The following is a 21,577-nucleotide window of genomic DNA, read 5'->3' as shown; positions in this document are numbered from 1 at the left end:
ACAGATGGTTAATTCAAACATAAGTATTAAAGCTGAGTAGCTAAATCTGATCTCCTAAAAATGAGGTTGCCAAAGCAAGCAGCTGTATTTGATGTAACTGCTGAGTTGGTCTTTTATTTGATACATAGGCAACCCTCGGTCTAATGTCTAAATGCAAAGAGGTTGGTCATTTCAAAATTTTTTCAGCTTTTAATTTCTCTCAGAACCTATAAGTTGAAGCAGTAAATTGCTTACATATTGTAGGGCTCCTGGAAGAGAAGATGGCTTATTTAAAATCCATTGTTTTTTCTGGGCTTATCACTGTGGGTCCTGGGTTTTAAAAGTAACAAAGACAAATTGCAGCAGTGGAATAAGGCTGACACCTGATTTTTAACTTGCCATGATTCGCTTTTTTCTTCTACTTAGGTGGTCAGTGAAACGAGAATTAAAAAGCAAATTGTTAGATGAAAGGATTATTGTGTTTACAGGCAAATTCTTTCTCTTGGTGTCAACAAATAAGATAGATAATTTGAGACAGGTGTTGTTCCAGAAGAAATGTTTAGATCATCTAATCTGACCTACACACCACTGATCCGAGTTATCTCTGGACTGAGCCTAATAGTAAATGAATCTACGCACGTGTGTACTGATACAAATGGGATTAAAGCATTTATTTTCTGCATTTATCCTGTTGAGATTATTTCTTAGGGACACCATTTCACACTAACCGACTTTCCAAATAAAACAGATGAGCAGACTCGTGCTGTTTATCTCAGCCCTTTGGAGTTTACATACTTATTCTTCTGTGAGCTGCTGGAAGTTATAGTCACTTTTCAGGAGTCTCTGACCTTGCAATTCATTTTTCTCTGGTGGATTGAGTATTTGATTTTAAGAGTTTTGTATGTGACTTTTGGGGAGTTATTTTTCACTTATGTGATGCTGTAAGATGAACTGTTGCATTTTTTAGGAATACTTTAATCGTAATGCATGGCATAAAGGTAGCTTGATCATTGTGTAAAAGTTGGAGAGGGTAGTAAAGTTATTGGTGTATGCTTCTGCCTTGATAAATGCCTTAAAGTTTAAAAAATTTCAGGCTTTCAAATCTTTCTTGCTTTTGCTGGTTCTTTTAATGTTTAACTCTGTATGAAAGGTGTCAGGCAAACAGGTGGAAACTAAACCATTCTGTTAGATTTACACTGCAAGTTTTGCAGGTAGAATTGCGCTTTCTTTTTGTGGGGTAGCCCACTATTTGCAGTAGAGAGGACATTGCTTTACTTGGCTGCATTTTTAAATGCTAGGTGAAACCTTGATTTCCATGGGGCTTCTGGGCTTTTTGTAGAAGAATGAGTTAGTTTTGGTTCTTTTTAAATGCTGCTTCTCCTAATTGGCCTCAAGACCCTTTTATTTCAGGGATTTTGACAGCTCTGTTGAAGCTATCAGCCATATCCACAGGCTTCTGGAGATGATGGTCTTGAGAAGGGGAGTAGTTTGAAATACCATCTTATTTGTCTGTTGATCTGTGATTAGGGCATAGGGTTAGATGTTCATACCTCAAGTTCTTGTTCACAACTTGAAATGGCCCCTTCAAACCTGGTGAAAGAACAAAGTTCAGGAACTAGAGAAACCTTGGGAAGCTTGGAGAAAACAATACATTAGGGAAGAAATTGGCAGAGGCACCAAAGTGTCTGAGAGCAGATGGAGTGTTGTCATCAGTTCCAAAATCAATGTAAATACTTCCAGAAAACTACTCTTCCTCTGCTTTTGCCAAACACAAGGAACAGGAGCCATAAATACCATTGGCAAAATGTTTTAGCTGCCAGTGAGCATCCTGCAGTTGTAATCAACAAATTCTCCCTTGCAGCACTGGCCAGCAGCTGCTGCAGAAGAGTTGCATTAGTGGTGATAAAATACACCATTTTCTTTTTTGTCTAAAGACAATGGATTTTTACAGTTTAAAAATGTCATAGTTTCTGTTTCTGTGCTACTCTGGTGTGTCATATCAACAATAAGTGATATTTTTTTTCACTCGTTGTTCCTTGTGGTTGTGTTGTATGGTATGACTTTCCTGCTTTAGTGTGGTTCAGTGTTGGGCTGTAAAGCAGTTATCTCATGAGTATTACCATCATGTAACTACTAACTGATCTGTCCTCTCAAATGCACAGCTTTGGGATACTATCATGTTTATAAAATGTGTCTGGCTGCCACTAAATTGATCACAGTGGCGCACAGTTTATAAGGGGATGGCTATCTATATGAAAGTGAGGAGCCACAAGGCAGGATGAATTACTAGATCACTAATGTATAATATGGCATCTGTGTCTCTCTGGAACCTGTGTTGCCCAGGAAAATTAATCTTGGAGTGGAGAGTGTTTGGTTTTAAATTCTGAAATCTCTGTACTGATCCAAATTCCATTTCCATGAAAACTGAAAGTTCAGTACTTTTGCTTGTCAACTTCAGCTGCTGGCTGGCTTTGGGGAGACTAAATTGTTCCCTTGCACTAAACCTTTCAGAATCAAGAGTTGTGTTCATATATTAGCACCATGTGTTTTCTGGAGACTGAGAAATTATAACTAGAAATTATTTAATGCATTTAATTTGAGAGATGCTTAACTTTAACTGCTTACAGATCAGATATCTAAATGTTCAGAGCTTGTGCCAGGTTATCTGACTGTTGAATTGTCACGTACATAAGATCATGGTTTCGTTCTTGATTCGGGTAGTTTCTTCATTATAGTGTAGTTTTACAGATTATGAAGCAAACACAATTCCTTTCTTAGCTGACTGTGCAGTAATGCAGGTGTCCTCTCTTGCCTTGTACCAGCTGTGGAATGCTGTGCGTTCATCAGCTGCAGCAACAATTTACACCTAAAGACGTAATGAATCTGCACTCTGAGTGACCCTGGGGCTCAACTGTACCACCTCATTATGAAAATTTTGTAAATTCTGGTGATGCTTTTGCAGCAAGACAGAGCTTCCAGTCCTGATCTTCATGGAGTTTGTAATGGCAGAATGGCTATGCTAAACCCAGAGGGGGAGAAGTAGGTGAAGGCTTAGCTTTCTGGAAGAAGCCACGAAGGAACTGATGGCTCTCCTTGCTACTAAAGGAACTGATGGCTCTCCTTGCTACTAAAGGAACTGATGGCTCTCCTTGCTACTAAAGGAACTGATGGCTCTCCTTGCTACTAAAGGAACTGATGGCTCTCCTTGCTACTAAAGGAACTGATGGCTCTCCTTGCTACTAAAGGAACTGATGGCTCTCCTTGCTACTAAAGGAACTGATGGCTCTCCTTGCTACTAAAGGAACTGATGGCTCTCCTTGCTACTAAAGGAACTGATGGCTCTCCTTGCTACTAAAGGAACTGATGGCTCTCCTTGCTACTAAAGGAACTGATGGCTCTCCTTGCTACTAAAGGAACTGATGGCTCTCCTTGCTACTAAGTGTAATGGGGTTGTTGAGAAGAACATGGACAATATAAAGAATGTACCACTATGTTGTCTTCAAGTTGATAGGAGAAACTTGAAATCCTTTGATTGATCAATAAGTGTTCTCTATTGCAAGAAGGTAACTTTTCTGTTCTTGAAACTTTGGCTGGTTAGGTGAAACTTTTTTTTTCTCGTAACTTAGACGTACTTTATCAGTGTTCCACTTTCACTTAGAGCTGCTTCAGGGAGCATTATAATCACTGCAATTACTATTTGAAAGCAACAATCTTTATAGATTGGGACTTCTGTATTTCTGTAACTTGTACCATTCACTTTAATGTACAAGAACATGATACATTTAAAGTATATTGAGTGTACGGGGAAGCAGCATTATGTTAAAGATTTGTAGCCAGGAATGTGTTTGCTTACTCTTTCTTTGGTGTAGAGTATAGTGGGGCCTGTGTGGGCTATTAGCTCTGTAAGTTTGCGTCCTGATTCTGCATGTAGACCAGCTTCACCAGAAACACTGATGCCAGTTTGGCTTTCAGCAGGTTCACTGAACTTCAAGTCCTTTTCTCTGTAGGTAGGTATTTGAGGCTTAAAATACTCAGTTGTCAGTCAGGGCAGGTGACCTTCCACGTAGGTGATGAGCACAACTGTCATGCAGGCTGTCCTGGATGTGTATGAACAGAAACAAGCTTGCAAAAAGAGCTCATTTTTTTGTGCAGTAATGTGGCAGTTTGGAAGAAGATAAATTGTTTGGTAGGTAAATAGTGGTACTTTTAAAAAAATAAAAAACCTTCCAGCTTTGTAAATAAGCTACAGCAAGGTGCCATTTTGATTTTAAAAAACTAGTAAGGTGGTTCTGAAGCAGTGCCTGAGATCTTAATTTAGCAGAGACGTCTCCCAAACATTGAAGAAAAAAATGTTTGCAGTTAAGAGCTTAGATCTAATTTTGTGCATTTTAGGGTTTCTTTTATCCGATAGAAGTATCAGTTTGTTCATGAGTATATTTTTTCCTTTAATGATCATGAGGTGAGTATCAGGAGTGAAAAGGGAGAATCATTTGATTTGGACATACTCTTCTGTCATGAGCTGAAATCTTCTGGTGATCCGTTTTCCTGCCTGGATTGCCTTTTTAAATCCAGATTTCAGTGTGCTTGCTTGCAATATAGCAGGCTTGTTTAAGAGGGTTGTCTTGGGAACGTGCAGCATTGCTGCTGCGGTGGCCTTGTCCATTGTCTCTTGAGGTAGGATGTTCCAGGTTCATTCTAAAATATGGAGGACTCTTCCCCTGATGTGATAGTTGGAATCTGCCAATATAAAACCGGGAGCTGGTAGCAAGAGAGACATGCATTTTTCTTAGAACATAGATACAACGTTGCTACCTGTAAAGACTAGGTGTAGCCAAGAAATCTTGTTTGTTTGTATTAAGAAGTTTACCTTATGATTGAAAGGTGTTGCCATAATGATTACTTGGCAGTGACTTTTGTTCTCTGTTCCAGCTGTCAGTAAGTCTAAAAACTAAAGACCAGTTTTAAGAGGGTGCCTGTACAAGGTCAAACTTTACTTGGGGAAAATACTCCTAAACTACCTGCAGCTAAATGCAGGATCAGTAAGTGACCCAACGGAGCTTCTGATCTTTAAAATGTTGCTTGAAGAGGTGCTGGAACATAGAAAAATCCTTTCAACCTGCCAGTGTCAAGTAAACTTAGGCACAACTTCTCTTTGTGTGTAGCAGGTGTTATTTACAAGGCCAAGCCAGGATATCTGTGTGCCCAGCTTATCTGAGTGAAGAGGTTATTCAACTGCTTGTTTCATCCCTGGTGGTGTTCTCCCAAGATTGCTTGACTTCTCTCTACTTATGTAGGTTACAGATTTAAAGGAAAAAAAAAATTTAAAAAATCAACAACAGTGAGAAAGATGAGTGAGGTGTAAAAGCCTTGTGTGATGCAATTGTATCATAACTGACTGATTCAAAATCTTGTGAGGTTTCATTCCTCTTGCAAGCAGGAATAATCTTACGTTGGTCTCACTGGAAATGGTTTTCTGTACAATGTTGTACAATGGTCATGCAGTTTGAGCATAACAGACGATGTTTACCAGGGATTTTGTTGTTTATGCTTTGCTTGGTATATGTAGAAAGCTAAGATGCAGGTAAACAACTTCAGAAATACAGAAGTACTGAATTTTTTTCCTTTTTTCCACATCCATGTAATATATCACTATGTTTATGTCTATTATCTAGACATATAAACATAATAAATAAGATATTCTGGTGTCTGGTGCTGGTAGTCAGTTGTTGATACCTGTAGGTAGCTATCTCTTCCACCCAGAATCAAAGAGCTAAGATTCTCATTCACGTCATTCTTGGGTGTAATTTGTTTACCAATAGTCACACTACCTACATTATTTTTAGAAGGCTCAAGGAGTTACATTGTAACTGAATTACTGTGAAGAGTGATCTGATCCATTATCTAGCACATACCAAATCCTGGTCAAATGGCTTTTAATGGCATTAAATAATAACCACATTAGTACTAGGAGATATACATGTTTTCCCCAGAGTCATAGTTTGTTAACAATCACAAGCATAGAAAAAACTAGCAACATCTCATAGTCTTCTGTTGTAACACAGCTGAATGCAAAGGAAAGCACTCAAGCTGCTCAGGGTCATAAACATTTGGCCATTCTATCCCTAAAGTAGATAGGGGCTTGTACTTGACTGTAACTGATTTTACTTTGAGGACTTAACGTACTATACTATTGGTGAGACAAAATTATAAAGCTCTTTCATGCCTCTTGAATTTCGCTTGAACACATGCAAATGTTAGTAATGGCAGACCCGTAGTTATATTTGCTTTCAGAAGATGGTGACTTCTAACTCTCATCTTGAAGAGATAAAAAGCTTCTTTCACTGAAGACAATAACATTAGTTCATTCACACCTTGGATTAAAAACTGTTTTTGTGCTGGTGACTTAGCTCTAAATCTTAGGTTTTTAAGATTTCTGTAGACCGTAAACCATGCTATGAAAGTAACTTTTGGTTGGCTTTTCAACTAATATACATAAGCTGCCAATTGTGAAGTCCTTAAAATAGTATTTGTGGTTGGTTTATGAGCATATTTCTTACACTGATAGATATCCCCTGCACCTCTTTATGAAAACGTACATTTCTATGTGTGTAATTCCAGGTTTATTTTAGGCAATGTGTATTTAAGTAATGTGGTTGGCTAATAGAATCAACGTCTGTTCCCAAATGATATTTCCTTTTGGTGTCTTAATAGCTATTCTGAGGTATTGTGTCCTATTATGTTTTTAATGCAAAACATTTTTAGAGCTTAATATTGATGTCAAGTCACTGCTTAGTCTGTTCTTTTCCTTCATAGGGCATACAGATCTGGGATTTTCCCTTCTGTAACTGCATTGTGACTTGCCATATGGGGTGCATCATATTTGCTTTCACACGATGCAGCAGACCAAGGGCCAGCAATCTTGATGCTGTACTTTCAAGGGATGAGTGATTTGATGTGTAGCTAATGTAAGCACTGAACTGGATTGCATGTAGATTACTTCTTTCTGCTGTAATTGGAAACAAAATAGTTAATCTTCCCCCTTCCTACAGCAACAACAACTAAAATAGGGTGAATGATGATGAACAAATCCTAATTTGAGTTTATCCAATGAGCCATTTGCCTACAGTGTACTGATAGGCACATCTTTCATCTTTTTGAGATGGCCAGTGTTTTGTTTAGAAGAATGACATAATGTACTTCTACATGCTGCCCAGTGTTTTTTGCATGGTTTAGGTTTAATGATTTGTTCTTTGTTTTGCCTGCAACTCACTTGAACATTTCCTGGAAAGTATCCCAGAATGGAGTAGCTATGGGAAGGGGTATGTGTACATCTCAAAGACATCTCATTTGTATGGCTTTGAAGATTTGCGTTGCTGTCTGTGAAAGCCAACTCTGCAAGTGAAATATGAACTGATTTGCAGTTTCAGTAGTCACGGAGATCTGTGTCCAGACACAGATGAGGCATATTTGGTGACAAACACCTCAGTTACCTTCTCTAGCTTGGTCTGTGTTGATCTCTCCAGTAAGAGAATAGCAGCACTTTCCTGTTTCTTCCAATTTTTGTGACCTTTTCCAGAACGTTGCAAGGTTCTCAGGTTGGTTTGGGGTGAGACTTTCTATAGGTATCTGCTATTGCTGTGATTTTAAATGAGAAACAGGTGGTAGTCTACATATACAAGGAGCTTTCTGAACTCCACATTTGGTCTAATTTTTGTGTTTCTTTTTGGTTAAAACATGCAAAAGACAGATTTCTGGATACATTATTTTGGTGAATGAACTTTCAGTTCTAAATGGTGCAATGAAAGCAAATATTTTCAAGGGGAAATGGTGGTGTTAAGTGTGTTACACCCTTCAGGTTTCCCTGTGAGGCTACCATCGATGCCTCAGACTTCATCTATGGCAAACCTGCTGCTTTGGTCAAGGGCTTTTTCTAGGACATTTCTAGATGCTACAGTATTAAATTCTGTGGAATTTCTGTGCATACACATAAATTATATTTCAGCTATGCAATAATATCCAATGGATGATGTACTCTTATAGTCAAGTGACAGCAGTCTTGTTTTAATTGTTAGTCAAGTAATGTAAACCAATTTCAACTAATGTTGGGTAGGAAAACAAGCTTGAAACAGAGTAAGTTTTCAGTTGGATTGCTACCAGCTTGCTACACTTGCAGTACTACTGCAGAAATTAAATAATTGGTCTATTAATGGCAAACTGCCAAGAAAATGCTGATTCTGATTTTATCGCACTTCAAAAACTTATTAACAATTATGTAACAACATATTAATGATTATTTATTAACACTGCAGCTTTGGTAGCTTGGGAGGCTTCACTCTAAAATTTGATTTAAAAGGGGTTTTTTAAATTTTGTTTCCAAGAGTCAAACATTAAGAATATGGGTTTTGGGTTGTATGTTTTGTTTTGGTGGGGTTTTTTTTTGTTAATATGATAACTTAGTGAAATGTCTTACCTGTATAATAATCTTTTTTTTATTATAAAGAGTTCTTCTGGAGGTGACTGAACCAATGTTTTTTTGTCCTATCTTACTTCCATCTTAAGAATATTTTGTGTAATGAAATAATAGTTGCATGATGATGATGGGCCACTTTTTATGAACTCTAGTAATTGCTCTCATATGGGTTATTATGTCCTATGCAAAGTATGTGCTTTCCTATATCAAATTAATCTCAAGGGCAAGAAGTACAAAAATGACTGGAATAAAGAGCAGAGAAATAAGATTTATATTTCCAAATTAAAAAAGCAAAGAATGTCCTTTCTAAAAGGTATCTGAGAAATTAAAGTGAATAATAAGTGTGCCTGGGCGTATTAATGCTGGTAGGGTTTGATGTTTTTTCCTCATCAAATACAGATAAGTCTTGTTGTTCCTAATCCTCATCACTGTTGAACATAGCCTTAAAAAATTTAGCTACCTGTTCTAAAGATCTGGACTACTTAAACTTACCTTCCTCTTCTGAAAGTTTTTCTGTTGAATCAAAAAAGTAATGTTTCACTCTGCTACTGGCTGGGTGGCTGCAGGCAGCCCCTTTGCCTTCTAGTGGAGAACACACAGCAAGTATGAGCACGCATCCAGGGCATTGGGAGGTTGGAACTCCTGCTGTGTTTGGCTGAAGATCTAGACTCTCTTCTCTCCATCAGTTGAACAGTTGTTCCAGGTTGTGTAGTGCTTTGCTGTCTAGGTGAACTCCTCTGCCCTAGCTTCCACGTGGTCAGTGGTGGTGTCTGATGCCCCTGGGCTCTCGCATCTGCTTGGTGAATGCTTGAAGAAAAGCTAATCTCTCTTTTTATTTGCCTTCTGCAAGTACCACCAGCACAGTGGGGAGAGGAGATATCTTAACTTCTGAAGTACCTTGCTCTCCACGTGGTACATAAAACCTTTTAAAGTTCAGGGGTTTTTTTGTGTGCAGTGTCCTAAAAGCTGTGGGTCAGCTATTAGGTTTTCCTATCAACTCTACCTTCCTTGTGGTAAGGGAAGACTTGCTCCTGAAAATGCTGATAAGAGGCTGTGCTAAGCAGTGAATGCAGTCATGTTTGATGTCTGTGTAGCACAGGTTTGAAAGCCAGTGGTCCTGCATTTCTTTGTTGTTGTGGTTTTCCCCAGATTTCGTTTCTGAATGCCTCCTGTGAAAGTTTTTAAAATCTTACTGAATGCTTTGTCAACTACATCTTTCTAGTTTTACTAGTGTTCTAGTTTTCTAGTAACTCTAGTGAGAATTACTAGCTTTCCTGTGATAATTGTATTGTACACAGAGAATTATTTGAAAACTACTTACTTGGCCTTTATTCCTCTTTTTCTTGCAGTCATGCCTGCCTCGTGGATCTGGACTAACACAAAGAACAATTAGCTACAGCGTTCCTGAAAGAAATTTGGCAAAGTAAGCTAGTAGTGACCTAAACTGTTAGATTTTGGGAGCAAAGTGTGGCTTTTATGTTAAATGATACACTGGTTGCAAGTTAAAAGTGCTTCTGCCCAAGAGCATTACTCATGCTTGCTTTATCACAGAGTGCCCACTTGGCAAGTCAAGATTATTAAACAGTGTTGCTGCCCTTGTAGCTGGTTTGCAGAACTTTAGTCCAAAAATTAGCTAATTAGCGGTAGTTTCAGTTAAACTCTGGTATTGGAAGTAGAGAAGTCTCAACACAATTGGTGCTATGACAGAAAACCACCTTTCTCTTTACGGTATAGAGTTATTTAGCTGTAGTCGATCAATCATTTTTTGTGCTTCTGTCTGCAAAGAGAATGCTTAATCACTGCAGCTGAATTTAATACTATCTGCAACTTGTGTATTGCATTATAAAAAGAGCTATAGGTTGATACTTTCCTCTTGTGGAGTTGAATAAAATTTCCATTGCTATAGATGTATTTCTTCTTTCCAACTGAAGAAGATTGTCTTAACTCAGACATCTTCCAGTAATTATTAACAGCAATATTTAGTAAAGATGTGTGAATATTGGTTTTAACATCAGTTAATTAAGATGTCATTAATGTATTGAAGTGGCCCATTTTCTAGCTGTAAAATGGTATTTTCACTTAATATTTGGTTAATCTTAAACCATGTAAATGTACTTTAAACCTTTTGATAGTTTTAAACCATAACCACGTTAATGCTAAGTCAAGTGAGTTGGTGCGTTCTTAAACATAATTCTTAATATTAGTAACTGAGTTGTAGCTGTGTTTTTTCACAAAGCATTTATTTAAAGAGGAAGCAGTATAGATTTTTACTTGATGGGGCAATGAGCACATGATAGAAGTGAAACAAATGCAGAACCTCTGGGGATATCTGTACTCTTTCTTCCCAATGGAAGTCTAGGTGCCTATATGGCATTTTCATAAGGACCTAATATGTGAAATATTGCCTACTTAAGGGTATTACTGAGGCTCTTTGATGGTGTTATGGAAATGGATGCTGTCCATGGGGTAATTGCTGTTTTGAATGTAGAATTGCCTTATGTCACACTGGGAATTAGCATAGGGAAGAAGGAACTGGACAAGTTAATGTTCAGTGTGTGTCTTGAGTAAATATAAAAACCTTTGTGTGAATTTTTGTTGTTCAGCTCACAGCTACAGAAGATCATAAACTATAAATCGGGGAGCATTTAAAAGGACAGCAAAACATTGTGATCAAGTGATCTGTGTAAATGATAAGACCAGCATGGAGGTGGAATAAAAGCACCTTTTCTAGCATGTGGTACACCAGTGATGTAGGACAACTGCAGATTTCTTTGGAAATGCCGTCAAGTACTTCTCACTGCTCCTTGCTGCTCTTGTAGCATTATAAACTGCTTTAACCTTGGAAGAAGTGAATCTGAATTATAGGTAAAGGTCTACTGATTGGGGGTGGGGTGGGGTGGGGGTGGGAGAATGGTACTATAAGAAGAGGGAATAGAGGTGGTGAAGTATCCTTTAACCAGAGAAGTTACCTCTTGGAAAACAGGGGTGAAGTACCTGTCTTATTACACTATCTCTCTAGCATCTCTAAAGAGATTTGAGAGACTAAGGACTGTGACACACTGAGTTACAGTAGTTTAACAAGGTAATATGCATCTGCTGAGTTGTGGTAACTTTGTGCAGGTTCTTAACTCATTGGAGTTAAAATGCTTTAGTATAAACTTCTTTACTTGAGTTTAAGCTAGTATATTTTACCTCATACTTAGAGGGCCACATCTGGCAACTGCTAGCTCATTAACGCTCTACCTTCTTAAGCTTGATGTTTGTCTTGATAATCGTTTGGAAACTTCAAATGTCTTTTAACCTAGTCTTTGAATGTGGGCCTGTAACACTTTCTAATCTGTTGTTTTAAAGAAGTCCAAAGAAATCTTGTCCAGTGTTCATATGATTCATACCACTGTTCCACTGTGAAACTGCTTGTGGTTAAGCTGTTAAACTCCTGCCACAGTGTCTACGTGCAGTTGGGAGCCTTACTCTGGCCACTGTGTGAGATGGGCTACTAGGTTAGCTGAATGTATGATCTGACCTGCAGCTAGCCTTCCTTGTGTCCTTAGCAGAAAAAGTAAGCAGGAAGTGTTTAAGGCAGAGCTTCTCCCTTAACTCTTTGTTTTGAAACCTTTAAGCCAGGGATAGTTGAAACACTCTGGCTTCAGCCCAGTGCTGACTGAAATTCCGGTGCTATGCTCAACTGCATATTACCTTTAGCAGGAATTATATTTGTCACCTCACTTAAATTCTTCTGTGACGTTCTCATCACCTTCAGTTGGAGCAATACCAGCATCTTGTATGGCATAATGATCATGCACACACGATATCAGAGACTCCTTTCTAAAAGAGAAGAAAAAAATAAGGTGCAATGAGATAGAAATGAGTGTTTTGAATAACAGATGGGAATTGAACAGGCGAACAGTGAATTAGACCATTAATGCTGCTGATATTAGCCAAAAATGCTTGAAGCATGTTGAAGGAAGATACTCTATTTAAAGTAGTAAAGCATCTGCTGGGTTAAGTCCACTTGCAGTGAGGTTTACCTCGTGAAGGAATAGGCTGATTAGTTTGTTTGCAAGCTGCCTTACAGGGCTCTTGTGTCTCTTCTCCAATTTGAAAGCTGCCAAAGACTTTTCAATAGAGGTAAGTCCAGGCATTAAACACCTACTGAGCTGGTTATAACTATACCTGTATATATTTTGCTCTGGTGGGATGTGTAGGAGGGAGGCTGTATATTTACTAGTGGCCTATTTCCAAAGTTTGCTGTATCAAATGCTGGTGTAAGTCTTGCTTACCATACAACATTTGAGCTGGCAGTCATGGGAGAGCAATCCTACCATGGGATAGCTCAGGTGTGGGGGTACCTTTTTGTTCAAGTAATTTCATTTGTTTCAACTTGATATCTTAAGATCCTTTCATTAAGTCATATGAAGCATAAAGGAGAATATACACATTTTCTCAAACTTGCAGAGATAGCACTGTACTGCAGCTTTGTGGTGGAGAGTTTGGTCACTGCAGAACTCTTCTAATAGTTTGGTTGTTTCTGTGTCATGGCTGTCTGGTGTACTCATAGTGCTACTGTTTGGATGTAGTAGCAAGATAGTATTTTTAAATGGGTTGAGATTAGACTTTTTCTAGAAACAAGCTGTGCATCTCTTATGCTCTAAAAGCATTTTATCTTCCTGTAGTCTTAGTTACTTTCAAAGAAGGTCAAAACATCCTGTTCGGCTTCTTTTGTGTCTGATATTTGCCATTTCAAAAACTTCCATTGTTTGTGAATGTTGGCTTTGAAAATATGCACACTTTGCCATTGACTATTTTGAAAGGTTTTTTTATGTAGATGGATTCCATTTGCACTCAAGAAAGAAGCTATGTGAAGGCCTTAATTAGTTGTTTATTGGTTTTCATTGAAATCCTGGAAACTGCAAGTTGAGGGCTCATCAGGTTTAGTGTAACTTGCATGGGATCTGAATCAGTGTTAACCAAGAACATCTCCAAATCTTCGGATACTAATTTCATTTTTCTTCTGATCTATTCCTCTCAGCTGTATGCTAGCTGAGGAGGAATTAGATTTGTAATACCTTATCAAAAATGTTTGCAGTTTTGCAAACAAATAACTAGGTTTGGGGAGGAGGGGAGAGGAATTTATTAAACGGTGTCTAGATGTAGTTTGAAAAAAGATATGATAAAAATGCATAAGAGTTGGCAAAGTAGTGACTCATCAAAACAGATTTATTTTCATATATTAGCAGATCTGGACAGTATATTTTTTGGCTACTTAGCTTCAGGTCTCCCTTGACTGAGCAGTACTCTGAAGCTGCTGAGGATCTTCAGATCCTAATGCAGATTTGGGGGTGGGTGTTTGGAACTGCTTCTTTCACTCCCCTCTGAGGGTTTTCACACTTCTCCTGGGAAGTGGCCAACACCTATTGAAGCCTCATTGCATTCCATGAAGTATGTTGTTGCACTGAAGGAGTAAAACTTTGTGTGCTGGTATTTACATGTTGGCGCATTAACATTGCAGTTCATCTTTACAGCATGCTTGCCTCATGATCATTTGCAGCTTTTTGGCTTTGAACTGCAAAAGTTTGATAAACAGCTGTAGTGAGTGTGTACCTCCCACATGTTACAGTGAATGGGACCTTTTCGAAGGGAATTTGGGAGGCTTGCTGGCCAGTGCTCTTTAAATCAAGAGAGGTATGTTGCTAAGGAAGTCTGAAAACAGCATAACAGACGTGATAGACTTTATTGCTGCTTTTTATCTTGATTCTTTTTTTGTTTGTTCTGCTTATGGCAGCAGGATCTGAATTCTGCTTTTTAGCTTTGAAGAAAAGCTTTCCATTTCCTCTGGACTATGTTGAGCACTTAAGTCATGAGTCTGATGGTCCCTGACCAAGATAAAAAGTAAAATAAGTAAATGGTTGTTCAACAGTAAGGAAAGGACTTTGTATAGAAGTGGTGACTTGGCCTGACTCTGGATTTAATGTGAGGACTTCATTAGTCAGAAAAATATAAAAAATTTCCTGACTTGATGTTCTCATGAAGAAAAGGCTTTGGGGATATGAAGATTGTCTCTGTTTCCATTGTTCCAATGCTCAGAGCTGGTTAGCCTAGCTTTATTACATTTATTTTCACTTTGCTATACAACATAATCTTTAACTAACACGTTATCTTTATTATGACGTACTTGTTTGTGGTTACTTCCTCTTTAATTTGGCCTAGTAATTTTGAGCAGTCATCAATAAAAATAGTTTCTCCCTGTCTCCCATCCCATACCTTGCATTTACTCAAAAGTGTATATCCACTAATTTATTTTTCTTTTACCTTTTTCAGCAAATTAAAGTACTGAATGATAGGGGTCATGTTTGTGTAAGAAAACTTGGTTTTAGTGTTTTCATTATATCCGCAATTAATTATTTGCTTTTAACAACCACAGTGGTTTGAGATGTGAAGAGATTGATTTAAAGGTAACAGCAGTAGCCTGTACCATAAGCTGAACTGTAGAACCTCTTACAGGAGAGCAGAAGCAGTGAGCCAATAATCTGCAAGGTTCAGTTTTATTTGTTCATAGTGATGTTATACTTAAAAAATGTAGCAACTTGTGATCCATCTTAAACTTTGGCTTGAATTAATGCTGTCTACATACATTTAGAGTTTGTTTAGCTTCACAGAAATATCTTCAGGGTTGGGTTCTTCCCCCTCTACTGTAGGCAGAATATCTTGAGATTTGTCTCTCTTTTTTCTTTTTTATTTTTTCCCGAGGTGAGCAGCCTGACATCTTCTCTGTTCAATTACTGAACACATCTGATTTTTCTGTACTTTTGAGTTACGATCTTTAAAATTAGCCCTGTGATTTTTTTTTTTTGGTTGGTGTTCCCCCCACTTGAGTGACTTAAGATGTAATTGTCATACTAGGTGATTTAAAGACATAGTCATCCTGTTGTTGAAAACTAGGAACTAAATCCCAGACATATTTTCATTAATTGTAAACCTAATGTAATCTTGGACTGTAAGCTGTTGCTTTCTTCTTGGTTATTAGTGGCATTTTAAATGTTGACTTACATTGCCAATGACACAAATTCAGTTTTGTAGTAGATAAAGCGAAAACTTGTGTTACCTCTTGAAATTTATTTATTTGATAGTATAAAGACTTTAAAGGCATAACTTGCCTCTTGGGCATTTCCTTGTAGCTGGTGCTTAATTGGCCCTGGTTCTACCAGGTGGTAATTAGCTACCAGTAAGTGTCTAACTAGAGATCATCATTACTTCTGAAACTGTTCTGGGAGTCTTGATTGTTTAGGTGTCTCCTGAGTTAATGTCTTTACCAGGACAAATGCTATGGCTTTACTTACTGCTGTTTGAGATGGAAGCTTGTGATAACAGAAATAGATTTTTTTTTTTTTTTTTTTCCCCTCCATCTCTCACATTTGTCTTACCCTTGCACCTATGTAAGGTCCAAGCATACTTAAAAATTCATTGCACTGGGAGGATTGCTTCCAGAGGGTTGATTAAACTTTTGAAGGAGTGCGGTAAAAATCAGCTTTCTGTTTGTCTTCCATTGACTCATTGCTAATTGCAAGGAAAGAAAAAGGTGGTTTGGCTTCTATTGACTACATAATGAAGTAAGAAATTTAAAGCTCCAAACAGAGAGAAATCTATGATTATATAATAGCAGTAACTGTTATAAAATGTTTATTCCTTTGATTAGTAACAATTATGAAATGATTTATTACAATCCCACTAATAACATTTCCTCACATACTCAGAGAGGGGGGAGATGATGACACAGGGCGTGCAAATGTTGGTTGAAGGTCTGAGGGAGGGCACTCATTTTCAACAAGGATAAATGCTTGTAGAGGAAGCTAGAAATCTGCAAGCTTCTGGGCTCAACTTTGCTCTCTGCACATACTGTCTGTGACTGTTTTCACAACCATGAAATGCATAACAGCTGTATACTTCAGTATTTTACCTATTATTATCCAGTGTGTGCTTTCAGTTAGAGACATTTGAAGTTCATTTTATAGAAGCTGACTATTTGCAGACATGTTACCTGGGACTACTACTTACAAAACTTGCAGTATTATTCTTATACTGAAATTGAGTTACTCTGTGTTCCAAAATATACAGCAAAATAACATTATCTTCTACTTTTTCATATGGATCAGCACAAAGAACAACTACTTTAGTGAGGTGTTTTCAAAACTTCTTTTGAAATAAAGATCTCTTTATGTATTGATTATAACAACCCTTCACCATCTTCATTGCCTTTCTTTGGACACACTCCAGCACCTCAATGTCCTTTTTGTAGTGAGGGGCCCAAAACTGAACACAGTAATCGAGGTGTGGCCTCACCAGTGCCAAGTACAGGGGTAAGATCACTTTCCTGTCCCTGCTGGGCACGCTATTTCTGATACAAGCCAGGATACCATTGGCCTCCTTGGCTACCTGGGCACACTGCTGGCTCATATTCAACCGGCTGTCGACCAATATCCCCAAGTCCTTTTTCACCGGGCAGCTTTCCAGCCCCTTCCCCAAGCCTGTAGCATTGCGTAGGGTTGTTGTGACCCAAGTGCAGAACCCAGTGTCCTGCACTTTGATGATGAACATCGGTATGCACAGGGAGGAATTCACTGGCTCTTAGCAGTGGTAAGCCATACGAAGTAGCTTGTACTATAGTTTAATTGGCTTGTGTGTATTGCTGGACTGTTAGTTTGTGAGCTCTGGCTCTTATAAATCCTGATTTGATTGCTGCCCCAGTTCAGTATAAGTTGAGGGATGCTGTGTGGGACAGGAAGAAATGGAGTGGGTGGGGAGAATGGTTCCGTTTTTTGCTGCAGAGATGACTTCTGCTTTGAAGTGTGAATGGGACTATGTGTATTTGAAATAGGGAAAAGATGTGTTTGTGGAATCAAACGTGAAGGCTGTTGTACACTGCATGCAAGATAGTAATCGCAAAAGAAAGCACTGTAGGCCTTTAGAAAACGTGCAGGTCGTCTCTCTCTCCCACCAGTTTTTGTTGCTACTGAGCACTGTCTTTACTTAAGTTCTTTGCATTGTCCTGTGCAATAAGAAGGCTGGAATCAGTGGGTTATTAGGAGTGGCTTATAATTCTTTTTGCCAAGTAAGGGTAATTGAAGTTAATCTTTAAACCCTCTGGGAAATCACTGTTTTGGATGAGAACTTTCTTGTATTGAAAGGGTTAGTTAGAAATGCGGAGTGATGTCTAACGTTCCTACTAATGTTAAAGACAAAACTGACTTGAAACTGATTTTTTTTTTTGTTTTGGTGGTTTGGGTTAATGTTAAACTGAATGAATTTGAATTTACAGATAATCTGCAGTGACTGTTTAATATCTTAATTATTTTCTGTTCCTGATGTGGATTCTGCAAACTGGCTTACCTCAGTGCTCATATAGAGCCAGGCTAAATCATCGTACAAAATAATGCTGTGTAAACAACCTATGGAAGCAGAAAATAATGGCCTTTGCTTGCAAACATAACAGCAGTCTTTCAGGATTTTTTAAAAAGTAGAACAGGCTCTCCAAAATTGATTATAAATTGCTATGATGTGGAAACAGAAGCTGCCTGGCAGTACTGCAAAAGTGAAGAATCATTTCTTCAAGAGTTGTAATATTGACTGTTTGAGCAAACTGAAGGAACTGTTAGTTTCTGCTGTATTGCAAGTACAGGCTGCATGCTAAACTACTGCTTTGCTGCTAGTTCAGTCCTTATGCTGGCTGGGAGACATGCTCAGTGGCAAAGGAAGGGAAATCTGGTTTTATTTTTCATTAGTTCTACATGCATGGATGTCCTTAACACTAATCCAAGTAAATCTGAATCTTATTCCAGTTTTTTTCAGTTACTGTCAACTGGACTTGTCCTTAAGGAAAGAAATTAAAGCAAATGCCACATCATTGTGCTACCATTTTTATATGCTACCAATGTACTACTACTTATATGTCACATAAATACCTGGATGACTTGACCCAGCTATACTTTTCCAGAGATGTGCATGGTGGTGGCATACATGTTTTAACTTGAATTGTTCTTTTAAAACGTTTTTCTATGGTTCTAACTGCTAGGATTAATAGCAGGAGCTAACTCAGTGCACTTTCTGGTAACTACAACCCGAATGGGTCAGTGGTTATGTGAATACACAGACCTAATCCTGATCTCTGCTAAATGCTGCTTGACCATATTACTTCAGTCTCTTTTTTTTTTCTTTAAATATGCTTTCTTATACATGCTTTTCTTAGAATCAGTGCAAAATATTTAGTCATCTGTAGGTATGGCAAAAGTTTGATGCTGTGTTTGAAGAATTAATAGTCAAGGGTGAAATTGTACAGTTTGTTTCAAGTGTTAAGGCAGGCATGTGAAGTGATGGAGCTGCTCATTGTCCTTTAAATCTACAGAGCAGACTTTGGTTGTTTGTGAGCAAATAAGACTATTGGCAAAAAAACTTTCAACAAAGCAAATTCTTGCTATGACTTCATCTTCTCTACTGTTACATTGTATAATTACATTGTGAAGTGAGCCTGAATGCATCTAACTACAGTAGTATAGCCAAGGCAGTGTTTTCTAAGGGAGGTCCCTGGTCAGCAGTTTGCAGGAACCTTTGTGCTTCTAGGACTGCTGAAGGAAGCAGACAAAAGCATGACTCTGTCAGTAAGTATAACATAGCAATGCCTGCTGTCTTAAGAAAAAACTTGCTGACAAGGAGAAGAGAAAGCTACCGGTTTCTGTGCTATTACCCTATATTCTTCCAAACAGAGTTGTGCAGAATGTCGGAGGGGATGAGGGAGCAGTGTAGTATGTGCACAGTCTGTGGATGAGTCTTGATGGTGCTCTGTTGTATCAGCATGCCCTTTTGATCTTGGGGTAATTGTCACAGTGGGCTTTAGTGACCAGTGTTGCCAAGTAAAATGTTAGCTTGGAGGAAGACAAAACAATGTGTCCTACCTGTAAGTATATTCTACTTTACATGATTATATCCTCTTAGCTTATGTGTTGGCACTCTCTTGGATATGTTAGTTAAACAAAAAGAAAATAAATCACTTTAAGTGTTTTTCTTTCCCTTTTCTCAATGACTGAAACTCTAAAGGTTTAAAACTGTATTAAATGAATTCAAGCCTGTTGTTCCTGGAAAGCAAAGTATGGAAAGCAAATGCCCTTCACATACTTTCAAGGAGAAAACTGACAGGCAGAACTCTTAAGGTCATGGTCAAGACACTTTTTTTTTTTATATCAAGCTGCTTTATAATTTTCATTTCAGTCTTTTTGATTTATATACCAACATGATTTTTGGAGCACTTGTTTCTTAACACTTCAGCAGAGCTTAAGGAACTAGGAACATTTCACTTTACTTCTGGAGTGAAGGAGGGGTAATTTAGGGTTGGATTTGAAGAGGTGATTATCCATTTTTTTTTTTCTTCCTGAGAAGTGCTAAATAGGAGTAGCAAAGAGGTGACTTCTTTTCTGACTGATGTAGAAAGGGATCTTAGTTCTGTTGTTCCTGTTAACACAGGATATGGCTTATAAAACAAACACACACAAAACTGTGGGAATCACAGACATAGGCTGCTCATTTGGATGTGACCACAGACTAGTGGTAATGTAGGCAGGACTTGAGATGAATGCTCCAGACAAAATGGACACAAGCAGACATGGGACTGAATGATGCAGTGAAGTCAGGGTTGGACCATTCCTCTGTCAATGCTTTTTAAGGTGTTAGGTTGCTTTGGGGAAGAGGGGGAATAAACTTTTGACCTTGCTGTGACTGGCTCCCTTCTACAGTCAAGTGAAGATGTGAACAAGTGACTACAGTCAGTGAAGACATAAGCAGGTTGATGCTCCTTATATTGTCGTAGTCTGTCTTGCTTCCATTTTGGATCATTCCCTCTCCCTGTAGGTAAGAGCAGTATCCAAAATAGGCTGATACAGATACTGTTACTTTGGGAGCACATGGCTGTTTATTGATAAGGTTACAAAGGACAGAGTAGTGAGCTGGCAGGGGGGAGAGCTACCTTCTCCTCTCCACTGGTATACCCCTACATTTTCTTGTCAACCTTTCCTATATTCCATTTTGAGACTTGATGTGCTGACACCATCTCACAGCTGCAGACCTTCATATCACAGGTGTTTTAATGAGACTTCAAGCAAGGATGCTGCTTGCATGAACTGGTTTGTGACAGGGAAGCTTTTTAAAATATTTTTCAGAAAGTCTTTGGTGATGAAGGTTTAAAAACAACTACTTTTCATGTGTTCTTCTTGGCTCTGACATAGTATTAGGCAATGTTTGCCGATCTGTCACAATGATGCTGTTAAACGTAATTGTAGTAAGCATCCCTTCCAAGCTGATTTAATATTAGTCTTAATCTGGGATTTGTTACCCTTTGCCTAGTTTGTTTGAATTCTTATGCATGTGTTAGCCACGATTCACTACTGCAAGGGAGTCAGGGTGTGCAGTTCAAGAGCACTTGGAGGTTTTTTATATCTGGAACCCTTCCAGTTTGAGGATTATTTTCCTTAAAAAGAAAATTAGGGAAGAAGATTGTGAAATAGTCTCCTATATTTACAATTTAGCAGTGGTAGATGCTCATAAGTACCTAATACAGTGCTTAGTTTTTCCTGATGTTCTGTAAAGCTGTTGAAATGTTGTTTACCACACTTAAGTTATTTATAGCAGGAAAATGTCACACCAGGTATAAGAGGTAGAAAATTAAGTGCAGTATTCCACACTTCTTTCGAGCTAACTTTAAAAAACCAAAATACTATTGTATGTAGCAGTCTGTTATATATCCCTATCTATAGGTGCTAGGTGAACACTGTTTTTCCAAAGCATTAAAGGGAGGAGGGGGGAATAGGACTTTACCTGCAATAAGGTAGTCTTACTAATGTATAACAATGTTTCCATGTTTTTCTTCCAGCAACTGACCTTGTCAGTGGAGTCCACACATATGCCTGGAGTAGCAGATTGCACTAAGCCCACTGCATAAGCAGACATCTCTGCCTATCTTCATCTGCAGGTAAGAAGTTATGACCAAAGAAACTTCAAATAAGAGTTTTCCTTCTCCCTTCTGAAAGTACTTGCACAGAAAGCATGCTAAGAACTCTGAAGCCTAAAGAACTTCATAAATAGATATTT

At 38.2% G+C, this 21,577-nt stretch overlaps 1 protein-coding gene across 5 annotated transcripts in view; it reads left to right on the top strand.

The window, feature by feature from the left end:
* Positions 1-21,577, top strand: part of RASSF8 (Ras association domain family member 8) — a 91,251-nt gene that overhangs the window by 19,479 nt on the left and 50,195 nt on the right. For 4 of the 5 annotated variants that reach the window (XR_012629278.1, XM_074871361.1, XM_074871363.1 and 1 more), the window contains exons 2-3: positions 9,799-9,872; positions 21,360-21,458. The gene's annotated coding sequence lies outside the window, so the exon portion shown is untranslated. The remainder of the gene's footprint in view (positions 1-9,798; positions 9,873-21,359; positions 21,459-21,577) is intronic. The other variant, XM_074871362.1, reaches the window with a different exon arrangement.

The sequence above is a fragment of the Strix uralensis genome, chromosome 5 (genome assembly GCF_047716275.1).
Source record: "Strix uralensis isolate ZFMK-TIS-50842 chromosome 5, bStrUra1, whole genome shotgun sequence".
NCBI lineage: Eukaryota > Metazoa > Chordata > Aves > Strigiformes > Strigidae > Strix > Strix uralensis.
Note: the sequence above shows the minus strand (reverse complement) of the source record. Positions and strands in the feature narration are given on the sequence as shown.